The sequence below is a fragment of the Marmota monax genome, unplaced genomic scaffold (genome assembly GCF_021218885.2).
Source record: "Marmota monax isolate L192 unplaced genomic scaffold, Marmota_monax_Labrador192_F-V1.1 WCK01_AAM20220418_F8-fsc00029, whole genome shotgun sequence".
NCBI classification, from domain to species: Eukaryota; Metazoa; Chordata; class Mammalia; order Rodentia; family Sciuridae; genus Marmota; species Marmota monax.
This window is the reverse complement of record NW_026693024.1, coordinates 16262555-16283782: the sequence shown is the minus strand read 5'-3', so window position 1 is coordinate 16283782 and position 21228 is coordinate 16262555. Positions and strand designations below refer to the sequence as shown.

The following is a 21228-nucleotide window of genomic DNA, read 5'->3' as shown; positions in this document are numbered from 1 at the left end:
TAATAGTGTTGGGGAAGATGTTTATCTGAAATAATATCCTCTCCTTCCAATCCTTCCAAGCTAAAATACTCCCAGATGTTAAAAAAAAAAAAAATGGTTTCAATCACACACACACACACACACACACACTCACACACGTATTGATTCTTTTTAGTTACAGATGACAATAGGTTCCACTCTGATATAATTAAACAAGCATGGATTACATCCTATTCTAATAAGACCCCCATCTCGTGGATGTACACACTGATAGGATTCACTGTGGTGTTTTCATACATGTACATAGATCATATATTGTTAGTAAATATTTTATTACAGGAAAAGTAGTGCCTTTCAAAACGAAATGCATAGGACCACTAGCCACTGCTTGCTTCTTTAAACAGTAGCAAAAGCCACGCTTGATGGTACATTCCTGGAGCCCCTGCGCTTGGAGGCTGAGGCAAGAGGATGACTCGAACCCAGGACTTTGACACCAGCCTGGGCAACCTAGGCACCATCTCAAAAAAAAAAAAAAAAAAAAACCAAAACCAAAAACAACAACAAAAAACCCAAGTAAACAACAAAGAAAAGTTTAATTGCTCGTTTCAAGTGAATGTGTAGGTAATGAAGTCCTTACATTAATGCAGTATGAAACCAACAGCTGAGAATTCATCAAAAGCCACAGGGTGGATCAAACTTAGGCTGGGTTAGGACCGTGGACTCTGAGGAAATGGTAGCCCTGAGGTGAGGCCCCCTGGTCTTTCTGGTGTGTGTTCTGATGGTCTGAACAAAGGGTGTCCCTAGTCTTACCTGCACACCCTTGTCACCCCCAACCCCAGGTCAGTCTCTAGCTCTGGGAATTCAACTGGTATTAGTTAAAATGAGTTGTCAAATTCTCATTGACAATCACACATTTTTCTCCTTTGTTAATAGCGAGTGGCACACAAAAGGAACTCTGTGTTGTTTTTTTTTATTGATCCTTTTTGAATTCAAGACCCTTGATACCAAAGGAGACAGGCTAAGCAGACGGCCCTCTTATAGAAATGTGTTACCTTTAGTGCCTTGAGGCAAAGGGTCCTGTTTCCTGTGGAGTTTAAATTTAGATCCACTGAGCCTCTGAGAAATTTGGTCATAAAGGGGGGACTTGGGAGTTTCTCTCTTGGAAGCTTTCTGTATTAAATTCTGTTAATGATGATGTTAGACTTGTTTGCAGTCTTACAAGAGAGTCTCCAGAATGACAGCTGAATTGCTTCGTCCTTCCTCTTCCAGACCTTTCCCTTTATTCAGTACCACCTGGGCACCCTCCATGTACCAGGCTGAAGGGGCTCACGTACCAAAACACCCACCTTTTTATTCTTTCAACCCTGTTATTTTATGAGTGCCTTGATAGTCCACCTACCCAAGAAGATCTATCATTAAATTTCAGTCTATTTCATAAGTGCTCTTCTGAGATCCCCCTTGCTGGGTGTTTAAGTGTAAACTCGTCTTGGATAAACTATACGATGTAGGCCAATGAGCGGATCTTCACGTGGCTGTGCTCCAACAAGGACACAGTCCTGATATCTTTCAGTGGAGTCACAGGAAGGACTTCCCGTTCCTAATTCAGATGGACAGTCTTCAGGGAGACGAGCTGAACATCACCTTTACTTTCCTCTTCACAACCATGAAACCTGACTCGGCAGCTGGCACCACCTGTGTCATGCTCGGGTCTGTGCCCTATTGTGTCACACCTGTAATGGTAAAAAGGAGAACGTAAAACTTTTGTTTCTGCTCGCTCACTCTCAACAGAATCCGTTTCCCTCCCTCACGTTGTGGGTGTCAGACATTAGTCTCTGGTCCTCTGAGGAGGCCTTGGCCAAGGGGCCACCTCTTCGTCTAGCAAGAAGTTAGCGTCCTTAGTAGCGTGACTACAGTTACATAGCGTCCTCCTCTCCAGGCAGTGCTAAAGGGACAGGGAATTTCAAAATAGAGAAGCTTGTCTTACACCATCGGCCATCTAGCTTTATTTGTTATGGCAAAATCCTGCTCCATGAAGAGGCAATTTATGTATTTAGGGGGAAAAAAAAACAAAAAACAGAAATCCTACCCTTCTAGGGGCTGGAACCAAAGAGAACTCGGGAGGCACCCCTAGCCATGGCTTGCCTTCTGCTGTCTTCATTACCCATGGTTGGCCACAATCCAAAAATATGGACATTTGTCTTGACTCCCTCAAGAGAGACCACATTCACATAACTTTTGTTGCAGTATATTACAATTACTCTATATTAGTTATTGTTAATTTCTTACTGTGCCTAATTTATAAATTGAAATTTATCGTAGGTATGTATGTATAGCAAAATATAAGCACATTAGGGTTTGGTCCTATCCATGGTTTCAGGCACCCACTGAGGGTCTGGTCATGGATAAAGGGGGATGACTGCGCCCAAAGTCTCACCTACGTAGGGTGCAAGCTGTGTGGGAGCCAGGGACAGCCCGATCGCCTAACTCAACCTCTCAGCTCCCAGCAGCTCAGGGCTCTGGCGTGTATTACGGACTTCACAAGCATTTGCTTTGTCAAATGAAAAAAAATAAGTGAGATGTATCAGATGACAGGCTAAGAACGAGAGAGGATAAAAAAAATCACTCGGAAGCAGACAGAAAGTTGTGTGGTGCAGCCCTGTAATGAATGGTCATTGATAAGACTCCCCAGCCAACAAAGAAAGGTTAAAATGTAGTATTCTTAATTTTTAAAGGAAGGTCCATAAAATGTAGAACTAAATAAACAGACCTTAGAAAAATTTCCATTCAATAAGCAAAGTTGTAGAAGGGGAAGAGATGAAAGTAGTTTATGCAAATACATCATTTCCCAGTAATGCACATAAACATTCACACCCACCTGTGAGTACAAAGATGACTCGACCTCGTGAATCAATGCTGGTGCAGGCTGAGGTAGCACGGATAATTGAAGTGAGAGTGAGGAAAAGAATGGATTGATTTCCATGCCGGCCCCTCTCCCTGATCATGGAGGAATCGCCAGGGAGACTAAAAATGGGCAGCAGGAAAAGAAACAGTAAGAATCTTGGATAGTCTTCCTCTGGATCATTACGACTTCACTGGGTCTATTTTGATGTGTGCACATGTTTTTTTGTACATGGAAAAGGATGAACCCCACAAACATCATAAATGCCAATTTTTGAAGGCTTTTGGAAAATGTAACCCGTAGCATATGGTCTCCAATTAATTTGGGGTTTCACTTGTCTCAATCTGATGTGGGCACATTGAATTATGAGATAATAGTTTGGCGTTCGTGTTTACTGGGTGCTTTTTGTAAGCTGCTCAGTTTCCCAAAAATTCTCTAAAGTTCAAGGTCATGTGATGACCCTTGTTTGAAGCAGCTGGAGAAACAAAGGCACAGAGCTAGGGAGTGGCTCACCTGGACTCTGGCAATAGCTCCTCAGGAGAGCCCAGGCCGGCTCCGGCACCACCGTCGCCTTTGACCCTTCTCCTGTGTTTGCTCTGCCTTTTGTCACTTCATGCAGGTCATTTCCCCCTGGTCGCTTCACAGACAGAGGGAGGAATTTAAGACCGGATGGATGGAGTTTGGCAGAAATGAGCTGTATAGCTGGATTCCGTCCCAACATAACCGTGCCTGTGGCCCCAACAGGATTCAAAACCTTCAAATGATGCTTTACCCCAGCTTCACCCCTTCCTCATGTGGCAAGGAGGGGCCTCACCTGGAGGGAATGCCCTCTTGGTAGCAGAAGGTTTCAGTTTTTTAATCCACCTCCAAAATCTCCTAAGAGCATTCAGTTTTGCTTTTTTTCCTTAAAGCCAACAACTCTAATTAATTGAGCAGCTGTTCTCTGCAGTCCAGGTGAAATTTGGTGCATCTACTAATTGTGCTGAAGTTCCCAGCAAAGAAGTATGCAGGTGTGGATCACCAGTCACCTCTGGCACAGCTGTTTAATTAATGTTTAATAGCAGTAGATGCTCTGTACAGTAGCTGAATGAAATGGTAAACTTTCTGCACTTCCATAAAGTTGTCTGTAAGGTATCGTCTACTACCGAGATGCTTAATATTTTAAATAATTTGTTAAAATATTAAAAGAATGCATTTAAATATTTAATTTAAATATAAATTTTATAATTTAAATATTATTTCTTTAAACTCGCTCTTCTTACCCAGTTCCAAAATCTATGCACAAAGGGAAATGATTTGGTACAAAACTTATCATATGTTTATTGTATAGATTCTGTAGATGAATGAGCTTCGCAGTAAAGGACTTTCTTTGCATTTCTTTTGAGCAAAATATTATTGCTGTGTATCCACTCTGAACTGTGAGGTAAAGACAGAACTGTGTGGTGCCTCTGAAAATACCAGAAGTGTCTTAAAACATTACTTCTGAGAGGGTGAAGTGTAGAGAATCACAGAATGTTTCAATATCAGCCTAAGGGTTGGCAGCCTTCCATTCAGATTTCATTGTGAGTAAAATGTGTACCCAGTGACTAGGTTCAAGCCCTTCCTCGCTCATAAGAAAATCTCTCTGCTCTTTCTAGATTGTTGCCAAAAAAAAAAAATTAAAAATAAAAGAAATAGGTTAAGCAAATTTTGCGGCGCTGCTTATGTGTGCTCAGACGTGCACGGGTTCTCCGCATCTTCCCAACATGGAAGGCGTATTTTAACAGCACAAGTGAATCTACATGTCTGATCTACACTGGAGCTGCTTTTTTTTCCTCTTCCTCATGTGCTTTTTAATTCTACAATTTAAGCATTTTAACTATTAAATCTGTTTGTTTTCCAGGCTGTAAACATCACAGGAAGCTAATAAGCTTTAGGAAAGAAAAGGAAATTGACATTTAGTGTAGAGGTTCTACAAAACCAATGAAACTCTATGCAAATGAGCCGTGGAGCAGACGGATTTGCATATCCTTGTTGGTTTCATGATGACATTCTCAGCGTGAGCCTGGTGACTCGCCTTTTTACCTCTTGAGATGATGCACGGACTGGCGGCAGAGCCCTGCAGGGTCAATTTAACAAGGGTAACATTGTGATTTTCCATGTGGTTTCTCAGAACCACTGGGCAAAGCGAGGCAGTAAATAGTGACAGAGGAAATCGATTTTTGAAGTGAGCACTTTGGGAGGAGAGGAGGAGGAGAGGGACAGTCTGTTTATATTTAGTGTTGCCAAAGTAGGTGGAGCAAGTTTAGGTGTAGTGTGGCATTTCTAAATAAATACAGAGGGCTGGGTGGATGACTCGGTGGTGGAGCACTTTCTAGCATGTGCAAGGTCCTGGGTTGCATGCCCAGCATCAAAATCATGATTGAGATATAATATTTTATATATAATAATATTTTATGATGTATAATATCATAGTGCATAGGTAACATCTATTATAACAATTATTATATGCACCAATTCTGCCACCCGTGATAACTTGGGGCCCACCACTGAAACTCAAACCCACAGAACTGGTCCCCTTTTGCAGGCCACCTTTGACTGCTCCGAGGTCTCACACAAGAAATGCAATCTAAGGAATTCACCTCTGCCCCATCCCGTTAGAATAATAGTAGCCCCAATAGCTAAATTATATGTTTGTTTCATCAATTGTTTGTATCATTAGTGTGTGAGGTTCCAGACATTGGAAAGCCCAGTTGCAGGGCAGCTAAGAATTTTAATATCATCAAGATGGGAATTTGAACTCCACTCTGACAGTGCCCCCTAGCTTAGTTCCTTACCCATAAATGAGGGTACGTACGTGTGGTGATTAAGCCAGAGAGAATATGCAAATTCTCATACTGCCTGGCTTGCAGTGAATCACTAAGAGGCGGTATCCTTATTTCACCCGCTTTCAAAATCATAACCAAGCTTCCCCTTTGTAAAATCAAGGTAGCCTTCAGGAGGCAAAGGAGATGAAATTCACCCCTGACCTATACTTGGAGAGTTCTGGAGGGTCTTTCCCAAGTTGTCACTTAAAGCGCTTCTGAAAAAAAAAAAAATTTGCCCGTTTCTGCCCACACCAATCCCATAACATTCCAGGAATAAAATCTGCACTTGGTTTTAAAAATAAAACGGGTGGAACAAACTGAATTAGAAGTCTTTGGCAGACATCTCCCCCCAAGCAGAATGTTCTCTCAATTGGTGAAATCGCAATAAAAGAGATGTATATTTTTTCTTTGCCCTTCCTCCATGTGCCCATCAGCCAGTTGTATTTCTCCATTCTAGACGCCCAGCGAGCAGGAGTTCATCTCTCCACCCCTCCAGTGTCTGTGCTCCCACCCGCTCTTCCCCAGACATCCACCAGCCCTCCTCCGAGCGCTCATACCGTATATGTGCATGCTGCTCAGGGCCCAGGGCAGGTCGTGGAAACGGGAGAGGGCCGGGCTGCTTTCAGTTGTGAAGACTGCCAAGTCAGAAACCAAAAAATCTTCACTGTGTTCTCATTTCTCCTGCCTCTTTTTTCCTTCTGTAAATATTCAAACCCTCTTTAGAGAGCCTTCAGATAATGTGTTATCCCAGCAAATACCAGCGACCTCGGGTGTCCTCGCCACTCCGCCGTCTCATAGGAATGACTCAGGAAGGAGCTAGATCAAATGTGGTGAGCAACATGGGGCAGAGGATCCCGTCACTCCACATGTGCGTGTCCACCCTCGGGCACGCCTGCCCACCGGCCATCCCGCCCTGTCGTCTCCATAGAAATGATGTAAAGACCAGACGTGCCCGCCCTTACACAGGCACTTGCAACTTTCCCAAAAATGGAAGTGAAAAGCTTTCTTTGGCTGAGCCATATGCAAAAAATTATGGAACATCTGTGTAAGTAACAACATACAACAAGAAAAATTATTGGTGGTAAAAGGCAAAGCCCTTGTTTCAAAAACACGTCTGGAGATGGTGTACATACAGAACCTTGCTCCGTGCTAAGTACAGAGTAGCTGTCAGCTTCCTGCACCACCCCGGCAGGGCTGTGAGAGCCAGTGGACAGGACCCGTGTTTTCCTTCTTTTTCTTTCTTTTTTATTTTTCCCATCCTCCTTTCTTTTTGACTGTTGAACAGATCATCTAGCTTTATTCCAGTGTTGCTGAGATCTGCAAGACCAAATCAGAAGTGTGGCAGATCTGGTGACTTGCAGCGTGAAGTGTCCCAGTGGACAGGTGCCCCTCCCCACCCCTGATCTGTTTTGCTCTAGTACTTGGTCTGGAGGACCGGGACTGTTGGGTCCTGGTGATTTACCTGGAAGCTTCAGGAGTTTTTTTTCCTTTCTCATGTTCAATGCTGTTCTCAGTCTCAACAGCCATCACAGAAAATAACGTCACTCGAGGCAAATTTAGTCTTACTTATTCTGAGACGTGATTTTGTCTGCGTGGCAAACTTGGGAGGTATGAGTACTCAAAACTGTGAAATGCTAGAATTGGCCTCCAGCTAGGAATTCACAGACCTGAGTGTGGCCCCAGGTCCCACACTCTCCCCAGTTGCTCTTGAGAAAAGGATCTGCGTGGCCTGTCTCTCCATCTGCCCAATGCCTGCGTGCAGTTCATCTGCAGAGCAAAGGAGGTTCTAATCTGTGGAAGCACCACATCCTGTTATAAGAGAAATTCCAGAGCTAGCTTTGCTTTTATTTTTTATTTTATTTATCTTTGCTGAATGAGCTATAAACATGTTGTTAAATACTTTGATTTCTTTGTATATTCTGCAGTACCAGTGAGAAGTGTAGGGTCGCCACAGTCAAAGTAAAGAAAATATGAAAGAACTGAGGGATGTCTCCTTAAGGGCAAGAAACAGTAGGGCAAAGAGTTTAAATCCAAAGTTCTTAGGCAGAGACCACGCCATAGCTCAGCCTGTGTGTCTCCTCAGAATGTCCTTGGCCCTCAGCACCTGGAACAAGTATAGCAACAGGTAGCCAGGTATCCTGGGCCAGCTTCTGTTGCTATAATAAAACACCTGAGACCAGCTAATTGATAAAGAACAGAAATTGATTTGGCTTACGGTTTTGGAGGCCAGGAAGTCCAAGAGCCTGGCACTAGCCTTTGCTTGGCACCTGGTAAGGGCACCTTTATCGTCACCTGATGGAGGCATCGTGAAGCCAGACAGCTGTTGGCTAGCTCAGGTCTCTCTTCCTAGAGAGCCACTGGAGCCATCTTGGGGGTTCTACTCTCATGACCTCATGTGATCCTAATTACTTCCCCAAGTTCATCTCCAGATACCACTTACAAATGAACTTAGGTATTAAATCTCCAACACCTGGACTTTGGGGACCCATCTGGTGACCTCTGCCAGCACCCCTAGCCTCTCCTCCACCTACTCTCTGGGTTGAATGCCCTCATTCTAGTCAAACCCAATTCCATTGTAATTCCAGCAGTCCCTGTGATTCAGACCCACATTCTCTTCCACCTGGCCCATCCTGTCAGAATTCTCCCCATCTTTCAGGGGCCAGCTTACTCCTCCTCTTTTCTGGAACCTTCAACCACAGAGCCACTAACCACTTTCTCCTTTGAACTCCCCAATTGCCTTATTACTGATATTTCTTCATGACTTACAGCACAGTTTGCCTGATGCTGTAGTTGATTGTGCAAATGTGTGAGCAGAGGACAGGGTGGCCCTGAGTGGTCCAGTGTTAACTGGAAGGAGTTTACTTAGGAGCAAATCTCCCTCTGCCATGACAGGCACTGGAAGTGGGATCAAGTCCTTGACCTCTGTGTCTGCTGCTCTCATCTGCACACTTGGCTTAAGAATAATCATGACCTCATGCAGTTGTGAGTATTAAATTAATGTAAAGATGTTACCATGATGTAAGCACTTAAGAAATATTAGCCATTTAATAGTCCTGGTGTTCCAGACAGAGCCATGTCTTGTTCCTGCTTTTATCCCTTGCAACTTTATTATTCATATAGAAAAGGCCCCTCTGTAAACATTAAAGACTGTATCATGCATTTGTCAATGTAAAAATTTGTTTGAGTCAAATAATGTAGAACTCGGCAATGTGCCCCCCGCCCCCCCCCACACACACAGCCTCATCGACCTAGAGTCATTGAAAATCTGTAAGGAATTTTCCAAGTGTGTCAGAACCAGAGTATTTGAAAACAACCTCAGAGCCCTGTGGAATACACTTCAATCATCTTTCTGCATCTGCTTTCTCTTTTGGGGACAAACAGTTAGCAGAGCCCAATTATAAGGCACGCATCTGTACACAGTATTGTTTTGTAGGAGCTGAATGGAGAAATGGGAGTTCTATCCTGCCTGACTGCTTCCATCCTGACTTGTAGGGCTGACGGCCCTTTGAGACACTGGAGTCATGGCAGATCACTGTGAGGGGGGCCTTTGACATTCTGCTCAAACTTCCGATGTGTTTACAACAAACCCTGTGCATGAGAGTATGAAAATTCAGAAATGTGGACCGCCTTTCTTAGGGTTTCTGAAATCATGTGTATACACAAGTGAGAGGGAGACGGTGGGCGTGTGTGTGCATGTGGTTGACCTTTTGTGCAAGGAGTTGGAGGGCAGTTTTCCAGTTGCCACCAGCTAACCTCTGGTAAGTCTACCTGGCTTTATGTCGGTGCTTCTGATTTTGACCCCCGCCCCGGGTGTCTGGCTGTTTCTGGAGATTTTCCTTGTTAGACTGGGAGGTTCCCTGGCCTCTGGAGAGCATTCCTCACTGCCTAGTTCAGCCCCTGTCAAAAAATTACCATAGCACCAAGGTCAAGAACGCCAGTTCGCCCTTCTGTAAAAAGAGCCCTGAGAATTCCGGGGAAGATGGCTGTCACCCTTTGCTGCGGAGAGCTGTGGCCCTGTGGAGTGCCACCTCTCCAGGACAGGCCCTTCCACGGGAATTCCTCCCCCGTAACATCCAGTGCAGGAGAATCCACATGCTAGGGAGAGGACTTGAGGGGTGGGGGTTAGAATGGCTTCCTCTGGGTTGGTCCTCTGTCAGTGGTGACTTTGTGTCACTTTTAGCTCCGTCTTGCCTTATACTTAATTTTTTTCTAGTTTCTTAATTTTATGGGTCTGGGAGACAAATTGCATCTAGGAGGTAGGGAAACCTAGGTCTGGGTTTCATGGATCTCGAGTTTTCAGTCTTGGTTTTGCTCCCAGTGTCTTCCTAGCCTGTGCGCGCGCACGCGCGTGCACACACACACACACACACACACCCCACCCCACACCACACCACACATCCCACGCACACGCCTCACCACACACCCCACGCACACGCCTCACCACCACACGCAGGCCAGGTGGCTCCTGCTTACATACATGGCTTGGCACTTTTACTCTCTGGCTAAGACCATTTCACACATGAACAACACAACCTCCTCCTAGAGACTTGTCCTCCATCTGCTTGCACAAGAGCTGTCTGTTTCCCTCCGAAAACTGGTCCAATCACCATTTTCCTTGGCCAGAGTAGCTCCCCAGCAGCCCTTCCATAAGGTCTCTGATTGCAATTTCTCGTTCTCCTGTGCCTGGCTGGCTTCAACCTTCTGTCCTCTCCCCCAGCCTCCCCACAAGCCCCTCCCCTCAGCCTTCTCCTCCTTTCCCACTAAGGAGCCCTGTCAAAATGAATGACAGAATCAACTTCCTTCTCCCCAAATGGCTCCCTACTTGTAACTTTAAAGCAACATAGCCTTCTGTCCTCAAAAGATTTGCAGATTTCCCTCCTCCCCAAATGATCTCCCTCCCAGAGGGAAGCTGTGGGAGAATGCCTGGCCTGGCGCTCACTCCAGGCTCTGTCTGCAGCAGGATTGAGGACAAATGTGCCACAGAGGCCCTCCTTGTGATCTACTCCATTCTGCCTTGTGCCGTATGCTTGCCCCAGACAGGGGTTGATATCAGCTCACTTGGAGTTGGATCCTAACGTCCTTGTGCCCATGCGGTGCACCCTTTCTGTCTGTGCCAGAATAGAACCATCTGTTACAGGAGGTAGAATGGTGACCAGTGGTACCACCATGCTTGTGGTCGAGAGGGACAGCGTGATGGGCAACTGACCTTGAAAATAAAGTTAAATATATTATTGAGTCCTCAAAAAAGTTGTGTTACAAAGTAAAAAGTAAAACAAAATGTGCCTTAATATCTATAACATGGTTTCAGTGGTGTGTACTTCTGCGTTGGTAGCAGGGTGAACTCATTAAGGCTGGAAAAAAAAAAAAGGTACAAAAAAATCTGCAGGATCAGGGGAATAGATGGTAGTTTTCTGTGGTTTGGTGCTGGACAGCCTAGACTCCCTAGACTCATAACTAGGACTTCTGTGTTCCAGAGCAACGTGTGATTCAAATTCTATGCATTTTTTTTAAATTCATTAGCTATTGATGGACCTTTGTTTACTTATTTATATTTGATTCTGAGAATCAAACCCAGTGCCTTGCACATGCTAGGCAAGCACTCTACCACTCGGCCCCAGCCCCTCAAGGTGGCATTTTAATCCAATGCATCTGGGTTGAGGAGCGCAAGTGCAGGGTGGGCCACACCAAGCCACAGCTTGGTGCAGTGAGATGAGGTAGGACCCCTTTCCCTGAATGTGAACTTGGGGGGTATAGAGGGGTCTTGAATGAGAGAGCATTTGTTGCTTTTGCTCTATCCCATAGAACTCTGAAACCAAGCACCTGTATGCTTCAAAATAGAAAAGAACTAGGAGACCTAGTACTTGGTGGCACTTTAGATGGGGAATGCCAAGAGCTAGGACATCACTCTGTCTTTAGTTGACTGAGTTTATGTGACTGAGTTTATGGGCATGTTATGGAAGTCTTTTGGGATATCCAAAGTCAGCCATGAGAGGCCCTGGGTGCAGGATGCAGTAAAGTCACCAGCCCAGACCCTCAGCCAGCAGATGGTGTTGGAAGGGCATCAGGAGATGCGACTCTAGCAGGGGCTGCTTCCAGCACTGTTGAGACTCCTGAAGGTGCACAGCAGCTCACCTCAGGGACTCCAGAGACCCATGGAACACTCGCACTCCCTTTGCCCCCAAACCCTTCTCCCTCCTCCTCACCCTGATTCCTCATCCATTCAGAAGTCCTCGCTGATCCTCTTCTTCTTCAAAGATGTGACCAGCAAGATCTTCTAGAAGCCTCCTCAAGCCGCCTTTCCACCACCATTCTGAATGGGAGGGTAGATGGGGACAAGATGGAGGATTCTTGTCTGCTTCCAGTAATGTGGCTGCTGTGTCATGGGGCAGGGCTGCTCTGGGTGTGCCTGGCAGTGTGTATATTGGGCATAACCTGGAAGTAAGCCGATTAAATGCTAATTATAAAATGCCCAGGTTTTGCCAATGCAGCCCAGGACAACCAGAGGCCACATCAGGCTCCCAAGAGGTTTCCCCAGGAAAATCTGTCTTTCCCCATGATTCTCCAGGTGAGAGGTGTGGAGCGTTCAAGTTGCTGAGCCCTTAGACTCGTGGTCTCTACTCTGTACATGAGCACGCAAACTGTCCAAGGCCTTCCTCCCTTTGTTCGAACCCCTGGCTCTGATGCCACTTGTCATGCATGGTAGCATAATAACAGTGACAAGAAAAAACCTGAAAACCAAAAGACTGAGTCCCAGGCCCCACTCTGCCACCTGCTTTCCGTCAACCTCAGACAAACCACGTAACCTCTGTGCGTCTCGATTTCTCCCTGCGTGGCCACCCCTGCTCATCCTGTCTCACAGGACTGCCTGCAGGATGCTGCGGGGCCAAGGATGTAAAAGTACTTTGCGGAGTCACAAGGACTTTCTATAATGGAGTCTTACGAAGAGCCATCGGCACGAGCAGCTCAGATGCACCCTGTTAACAGAAAGGACTCCTAAAAACACTATTGTTTGTTATGGTCACTGAGTGTCCTTGAATGGACTTGCCTGAAGGTGCGTGACACCAGAGGCCAGCCTAGTTGAGAAGCTCTCTACTTACTCAGAAACCTCCTGATTTAACTTCTGTCCCTCTTAGAATGTCTCCTGTCTCCTCTCCTGCCCCATCCTACCAGGCCAACCCTTGCAAACTTGTGGACTAGGTTAGGCCCTGCTCGCCCTAAATGCCCACCCCCACCACACACACACACACACCTACCTCACTGATGAGCAGCCCTGCAGCCAGCATTACAGCAGGTGGCTGCAGATTCCCTCACGTGCCAAGGGAGCACTGCAAACCCCAAGTCTCTGACAAATAGAGGAAATGGTTGCTGGTCACATATCACATTTTAGAATCTCCGAGCCTGTGGTACCCAGGATGTTGGAAACTAGAATTCCTTGTTGTCGAGTCATTGGTATGTCACAGGATTCAGTTTCGGGAGATTGGTTGGTTGGTTGATTGAAGAGCATCTGAGTGATTAAGGAGACTTTGCTACAGAGGAGTGGCTGAAGGGGAAAGAGGATGCCCCTTCCTATCCTTTGCCTCTTTAGAATAATGAGCTGATAGATGAGATCTTAGTAAAAGACAGGACAGGGCAAACCAAAGCTGTGAAAAATAGCTTGAAGCAAAATGACAAGAATTTCCAGCCTGACAGTTGAGAGTTTGACAGTAACAGATCAGAGGCAGAACTGTGGTTTTCAGACTGGTCTGTTAACTAGTCAAATACAGCTTTCAGATTGGCCTGTGATTAGGAAGATTTTCCCTCCACCCAGCCCTCTCCCACTGGCTATCCCTTTGTTCATAATGAATTTTAGGCCAAGAGCGCACACATGTAATCCCAGTGGCTCAGGAGGCTGAGGCAGCAGGATCACAAGTTCAAAGCCAGCCTCAGCAACTTAGCAAGACTCTCTCAAAATTTAAAAAAGGCGGGGGGGGGGGGGGGACTGGAGAGGTGGCTCAGTGGTTAAATGCCCCTGGGTTCAGTACCTAGATGGATAGATTGATTGATTAATTTTTTTTTTAACTTCCATCTCCAGAATCCTTTACCTGACTCAAATCAATTATCTCATGATAATACTATATTTTAAAGCACCTTACTGAAAATGGTTTTCAGTTGTAAACCTTTCACATTCCTGATTTCCCCTCACTTGTGAAAATGTGAAAGGGCTAAAATTAGACCACATTGGCCTAGGTCAGAAGAATGCAGGCGGCAGAGATAACACAGCTGAAGGGCACATCTGTCTGAGCAGCAGAGCCCCTGGGTGCTGGGTCTCTTTTGGGTAGTTTTCCACACCTGGGGAGACCGTCCTGGAGGGCAGGATTCACCCCTAGGCCTTTCGGGTGGATTCCAGTTGCTTGGCGCCTGGTGGAACCTCTTTCCATGGTCACTACTTCACTGCAGAGGTAGAATGGACTTCTGTCCCTGCATTTCCATGGTTAGGAGACTCAGAACCCCTCTCTAAGTCACTCCAAAAAAGGGCCAACTTGCCAAGTGCAAGGGCGCAGAGCTTGCTTGAAGGGATCCCAGGTGTCTCTGGAGTGGCCGTCCACTGAAGGCTAAGGTTTCAGAAGTTAAAGGGGGGGGGGGAGTGAAGACGGGTGCTGTTGTGGCCCCATGGTAGATGGAGAAGACAGAGCAGGCCATGTTGGGGGTAAACAGTGTCACATACCACGATGACTGTGCAGCTCCTGCCCGCCCACATGAGCCCATGAAACTCTGTGCTGGCAAGAGCATTTGTGCAATGTGTCGCCAGAGTACTTGAGCGTCTGATGTTTCTCAGTGCAGAGTCGACCCACCTGTCTCCAGGAGCTCAAAATGTGTGGCCTTCTCGAGGATAAGAGTTGGCAGTTACCCAGGGCTGCTCTGCTCCGACTGGGAATGAAAAGGAACCTGGGTTAGCCATCCTCTTCAGCACACAAAGGCAAAGGCCCACCCTGATACACTTCCCAAGGGGACATCCTACTTAGGGCTTCCTCTGCAACTGGGATTAGCATGTGAGAGGCAGCCCGGGCTTGAAGGTCAAGCTTGGCTCAACCATTGTTTTCCGTTTTTATTTCCACAGAAAATCCTCAGTTTGGGACTTGACTGTGGTTGATTTTCATTTGTCAGAGCGGCAGTTGTCTTGATTACTACCCTCTTGGTATGCAGGAACACGTGCGTGTGCGTGCTCAGCCGCCCCTGCGTGTGTGTGCATGCAGGAACAGCCCCACACCCATGTGTACATGACACCACCATGCCTCTGCATGCTTCCCCAAGCCTGTACATGCGTTTGTATGTATGCTCCTTTAGCATGTATGTAAGCCTCAGCGCACATTTAAGAGCACAGTCACCCCTGCACACATATGCGCTCATGCCCTGTATGTGTGTGCACACCTCCGAGTGTTTGTATATGTGTATATGCTTACCCTATCCTTGTGCATATGTGTGCATACTCCCCTATGCACACGTGTCTACTCATCTTTGCCATCACTCTTGAGCCTCTATGTGACCTCAGGAAGTCAGAGGCAGCCCAGTGTCCAATCTATAGCTTTTACATTCAGAATATTTTTGAAAAATGCCCATCCAGAGCAGCAGGAAAGACTCAAACCCTAAAGGCTGAGCACTGATACATTGCTTTCTACCTCCTCATCTGGAGCTATGGCAATCTATTATCTAAAAGTTCCATAGTTCAGTCATTGTTTATCAGGGTGGGAGACAATACAGGGTTGGTGCAGTAAGTGATTTTGCTGCTTTGTTTTCTCCTGTGTCTTGCTAATGGTTTTTTGTTTGTTTGTACTAGGGATTAAACAAAGGGGCGCCTTACCACTGAACCACATCCCCGGTCCTTTTGCATTTTTTTGTTTTGAGAAAGGGTCTCACTAAGTTGCTTAAGGCCTCACTAAGTAGCTGAGGCTGGCTTTGAATTTGAGATCCTCCTGCCTCAGCCTCCCAGGTCACTGGGTTTACCCGTGTGCACCACCACTCCTGACCTAGCTACCATTAAAGCAAAGCCACTGATTGACATGTGGGGTTAGTTTCACTTTGAGTGCTCTCAATCTCAGATGCATGTGAACTTGTGCCTTCTCACATGATATTAGATAAAAGTCTCAAATAGGAAGGCCAACTGTTTTTAAATGCTACCCTGGCAACTTGAGTTGCATGAACCTGATAAATCCAAAACTGTCCCTTCGTTCTAATGTACTTTTGCTCAATGTGCTTCAAGCACATTATGGATTCATGTACAAATGAAAAGGAACACCGAGAGCCAGCAGCAGTGTGTGTTATGCCATAAACGAGTAAATGTGCATATGCCACATGCAAATCGGGGTCAGGTGGGGTTAAAATCAGCTACACAACACAGGAATTATACAAAACTAGATGGATTTGTGTGCACATTCTCAAGTCTTTTCTCTTAGCAATTTAAATTTTTAAATCTTCGAAATAGAAAGTTGATAATAGAATTTATATGTGCGGTCATAAGGTAATAGTTCTCCAAAGTTATTTTATAGGTCATTCTGTCTAGTGACAACTTGGAGTATAAAGTTATCTCCCCACAGTCCTGTTTTCTCACTTTCTAATAATTACTTCGAATCTGACTGTAAAGCCCCATCACAGTGAATACAAATGAGAGGCGGCTTTAGAGAGTACAAGGAAATGTGGATTGTTGGGCTTTAAATTTTATCCCTTAGGCTAAGTAACATGGTCATTGTGGATGTTATTCCCTGCAGTTTGCACAGACAATCTCAAAATACCAGCATAACTTTTATGACCACCTTCCTAATACTCTCTATTGTGCAGTAACAGAGTGATACAGGTAGTAAATGCATTTCAGCATTTACTTTGGAAGTTGTCATCTTAGGACTGGCTGTTCATTTGATCTGCAGAGACAGTGAGGGCCTTTCCACCATGTCTCAAGCTGCCTTCATACTGTAGGAGTAACAGGTAGCAGATAGCACAGCAGCTCACATTACAGACAAGGTTGGAGCTTGTGATTTCCATTCCGCTCAGATCATTTAGTGAGGATGGATTGACATACTTGCATTCGGGTGTGACTTTCTAGCATTTAAAGAGTGCATTGACATTGCATCTGAATATTTGAGAGCTGACTCCTCCACAGCACCAAAATGGTGTGTGTTACATGTGTTGGGTATAAAATTACTGTCTGTCCCCTGGCCGCCCCCACCCCCAGTTGAGCTGTCCATGGTCCCAATGTCTCTGCACCACAGTAAAATCCCCTTGGATCATGGCCTACTAGGCCAAATAATGAGGATTTACCAGTTCAAAGCTCCACAGACAGCAGCAAGAACTGGTCCTTGTCTGCCTCCTCAGGCTGGCCTGCTCCTGCTGGCTGCCACCGGGAACCAGTGTGGTTTGTTTGGGCTAGAGGGATGCACTCTGCCAAAGGATGGCAGAGAGTTTAACTAGAGTGTTCTACTGAACATATGCTTGCTCATGTAGTTCAGGTTAACTTATTTAGTTGGTGCACAGAGTACCATTGTATGGAACAGCAAAATCCTTTCTGTATGAGACATTAGTAATTTATGGTTAGTCTTTTGGGGTACAGAGTCCTGGATTCCTCCTTCAAGACTAAATGGCATCAATTGTTTGATAGCTAGGTGTAATATTCATACACTATAAAACATTAGCTCATAAGCAAAAATTGACTCCCTTTCTCTACCTGTTGAAATAAACATGTAATAAAATTCTTCTGCCTTCCATTGAGAGCTGTGGCTTAGAATTATTTGGAGTGTTTGCCTGGCCTCTGTGATCAACAATCTTCAAAAAGTCCCAGAAATGTTCTCTCTGGTATCTATAATTATCTATTGATATGTTATATGACCTATTCATGTGTTATGTGAATGGGACCCTAGTATGGATCATTCACTTATTAGTAACAACTCAATCAAGATGAGCATTTAATAGTTTTTCTTTGAAGTATATTTTAGAAAATTAATTTGGAACTTGTGAAAGGAACATTGATTGTTCATTTCAGGGAAAGTTGACAAGAGATTGAAGCTTTATGGAGTGGGGGTGGGGGTATAACTCAGTGGTGGAGTGCTTGCATAGTGTGTGGGAGGCCCTGAGTTTGATCCCAAGCACTACAGAACAGAGATCAATGCATTGGTAAGATAGGCACATGTTGGGCCCCAGGATTTATTCCATCCTATTTATTTATTCCCTTGTATATCCATTTATTCATTCAACAAATGCTTATTAAAAGCCCACATCATGCAAGTTGTCAGCCATCATCTACTGGGCATGCAGTAATAAACAGAATTTCTGCTTTCCAGAAACTTAAGGTCTGCCAGAGGAATCGGGATGTGTGCACGCATAGCTAGACTACAAGGAGGAAGAGATGGGAACTACAGAGAGCATGCAATGAAATGGGGTGAGATCCAGAGGGGTCAGCAGATGTACTGAAATTTTTTAAAATAGGGGAGCACAGGCCCTCGAGATTTCTGCAGGGAACATCTTCCTATTCACAGGTGATGTACTAAGAGGGCCAGTGATTCCAGTTGACATTTGTGGAGGCTAACATGCACAAGGTGCTATATTGAGTGCTTTCCCTGCATTTTCTCATTAGATTCCATAACAACCCTATAAACCATGTTATTGATCTTATGTTTTATTCTATATTTTGTAGCCTGCCCTATCATATGCTTCATGGTTATAGCAAAAGCTTTGTCTATAAAAGGTCAGAGGGCTAGGGGGGAAATTAGAATGTTCTGCAGTGTTATTGACCTAGTAAAACCTCTCTAATTTGGACTTTTTTTGGATGAAGTCATTTTATATGAATTCTAAATTATGGGGTCCTTCTAAGAAAATGAGTTGTATTATCTTCAAGTCCTGATGGACATACATTATTGACTAAATTTATTTTTTTTCAATCCATAAGCACCACTTTACAGAAACTAGATAGCCACCATTTGTTATTGGTACCCTGGAGCCAGATGGATGGTGAAGGAAGCCGAGAGATGTATTGTGAATAAATGAGTTTTCTTATGATCCTGTTTATGTTGTTTACTTAAGTACTGGCCTAGTTTCTCCTTCCCTTGGATAGTTCTCCCCACTTGCTTTGAAGGGAGAGAAAAAAAAGAGATTATATATTTTTCCTCCATTTTCCTGCCTTGAGACAATTTTATTATTGGTGGGGAGGGGTCTCTCAGAACCATATTCTGCTCCATCCTTGGAGCAGAAGTGTCCAGATAATAGTAGAACAGATGAGATTTGAGAATGGCATGGCATTTCATGGGTCCTCACCAAGCAGGCAGAGGGTACATTAAAGTTGCCACAGGTACTGTCTCAGCTCTTTCCCAAGACTGGCCTAGTGGGACCCAAGACCTGGGCAAGACTCTCTGCTGTTTGTTTCCTGTTATCGATGAAGCACTGTTTCCCATCTTCCCAGGGTAAACTAGGACTAGATGTTAAAATAATCAACTTTAGATCACTGCTTGACATTTAATTAACTGGCCATCTTTTTATTTAACCCCTTTTGTCTTAAAATTATTGCATCTCGTGGAGGATCCAAGGTATAAGGTAATGTGTATGACATCATAGCTAGGAAAATGGATGCCTCAGAGAATTGTTATATAAATGAAGGGAAATGATGTTCTGGGCCCCAGTGTGATGTCTGAGATGTGACATTCCTCAGTACCCTCAGGGCAGGACCACCCTCAGACCAAAATCTGGTGGCACTCAAGTGAGGGAGGGATATACTGTGTGTATATACTACACACATTCTCCCATGTATTTAAATCTTCTCTAAATTACTTATAATACCTAGAATAGTGTCTACACATCACTTCATTTTTGTGGATTCAGCATAGTACTTGGTATGCAGCAAATTCAAGTATTTCTTTGTCTTTTGAAAGTTCTGGAATTTTTTTCCCTCAGGATATTTTTGAATTGGGTGACTCCAAGAATGCTGAACCTGTAGATGCAGAACCTGTGGATACAAGAGCGCCTAGTGTATACACTCGGCTAATTATGGCTGACATGTGCTCTAGAAGCACTCAGCAATACTTTGAGGCCATTGTGCTGAACCCAGATCCAGAGTTCTTTAAATTGTACAGCCTTATTCATTTTAAAGAGCTGGATAGACTCAGGTGGAAATATTCCAGTCGACTAATATATTGAATAGAAGGAAGGGCAAGGGCCACCTTCTCTTTCAGATGGTATCAGCTTATGAAGGCATTCCCAGGTTTGGACAGGTAAACTCAGACCAAGCCAGAATTCCCATGCTCTTGGGGCTGCTGCCATCCGGTTGTGCACGTGTGTGTCTAGGCCAGTTGCCGGACGCTGCCTGGCTGATGAACTTGGAGTCCAAGTTTGCACTACGAGGAACGGGCTCGAATGAGTCTAGACGTTTGGTTATCTTCTGTCTAGCGTTCGTTTGTGTCGTGGGCAGTACGCTCTGGGGATTAGAGTTTCATTATGCAGATGCTGTTTTATCTTTAGCTTCCCTGTAATGGCTGGAAATGAATTTTGAGTGGAGAGAGTGAGGGCCAGGCGGTCTAGCTGCGGGGACCAAGCCAAGACGCATGGGGCCGGTCTTGATGGTGAGCAGAGTGACCTCGCTCTAGGGTAGTTCAGTCAGTGGAATGCTGCTTCATGGCCCAGGCTAGGGCGTGGGAAGTGGGGACTGGACTGGGGTCCCTGCACGGGGAGTGCTGGGGGGAGGGCAGAAATCCATTTCAGTACCAAGCGTCTGACACTTAATGTGAGAGCTGGTGTGAGCCCCGTGCTGTGGAAGAGGAAGGGGCCGTCGGAGGCCTCTAAGTATATAATCGCTGCCTCCTCACTTTTTAATTAGCTGCTTTAGGCTAGAGAAAGAGATTCTCCCAAATTAGGCATCTCTTCTGCAAACAATCAGGGTTTCATTTTCAAAACTCAAAGTGGAACAATGTATGATTTCTCCTAACCCACTCTGAGACTGTTTAATTTTTCAGAAATATGTTATAGGAATGTAAAGTAACTTTGATTTGCCCAAATAACCACCTTTTCTGCATTTGGTCCCCTAAACTGGGTCCTTCCAAAGGGAGTTTTAGCTCTAGTTCAGTTCTGAGCTAGTGGAAATCGGCATTGTTTGGTGGGCGGCTGGCTGGCGGTGGGAAGGCCAGACCACCACCACACCTGAAGGCTTTTTCTCCAAACACCCAACCACCACGTCACATAGTTCAAACACAGCCCTTACCATGCACCCTTTCTTAAGGCTGGCATTGCCAGTCCAGTGTGGGGGTGTGGTTTACACATGTATTAAAGACTTGGTCCCCAGAATGGCACTGTTGGAAGGTGGGGCCTCATGGAAAGGCCCTTAGGTCATTGTGTGGGTGTCCTTTAAGGGCACCGGGTGATCCTTTTCCTCTCTGCTTCCTGGCTCTTGATGTAAATGGCTTTCTCCACCACATGATCCCCCCATGATGTGTTTTCCAAAATAATGAGGCCACTTGATCTTGGACTAAGTCCTTCAGCCAAAATAAACCTCTCTTT

General features: G+C 45.1%; 1 protein-coding gene and 1 long non-coding RNA gene across 15 annotated transcripts in view; one reads left to right on the top strand and one right to left on the bottom strand.

The window, feature by feature from the left end:
- Nucleotides 1–21228, top strand: part of Atxn1 (ataxin 1) — a 387579-nt gene that overhangs the window by 267848 nt on the left and 98503 nt on the right. The gene's annotated exons all lie outside the window — the stretch shown is intronic.
- LOC124098549 (uncharacterized) lies at nucleotides 554–6790 on the bottom strand. Of its 2 annotated transcripts, XR_006853600.2 has the most exons (4): nucleotides 6282–6790; nucleotides 3392–3515; nucleotides 2855–3000; nucleotides 554–1709 (listed from the first exon to the last, which is right to left on the bottom strand). It is a non-coding gene; the product is annotated as an uncharacterized LOC124098549 (long non-coding RNA). The 2 variants fall into 2 exon arrangements; XR_006853601.2 differs by lacking the exon at nucleotides 3392–3515 and having other exon boundaries at nucleotides 6282–6776.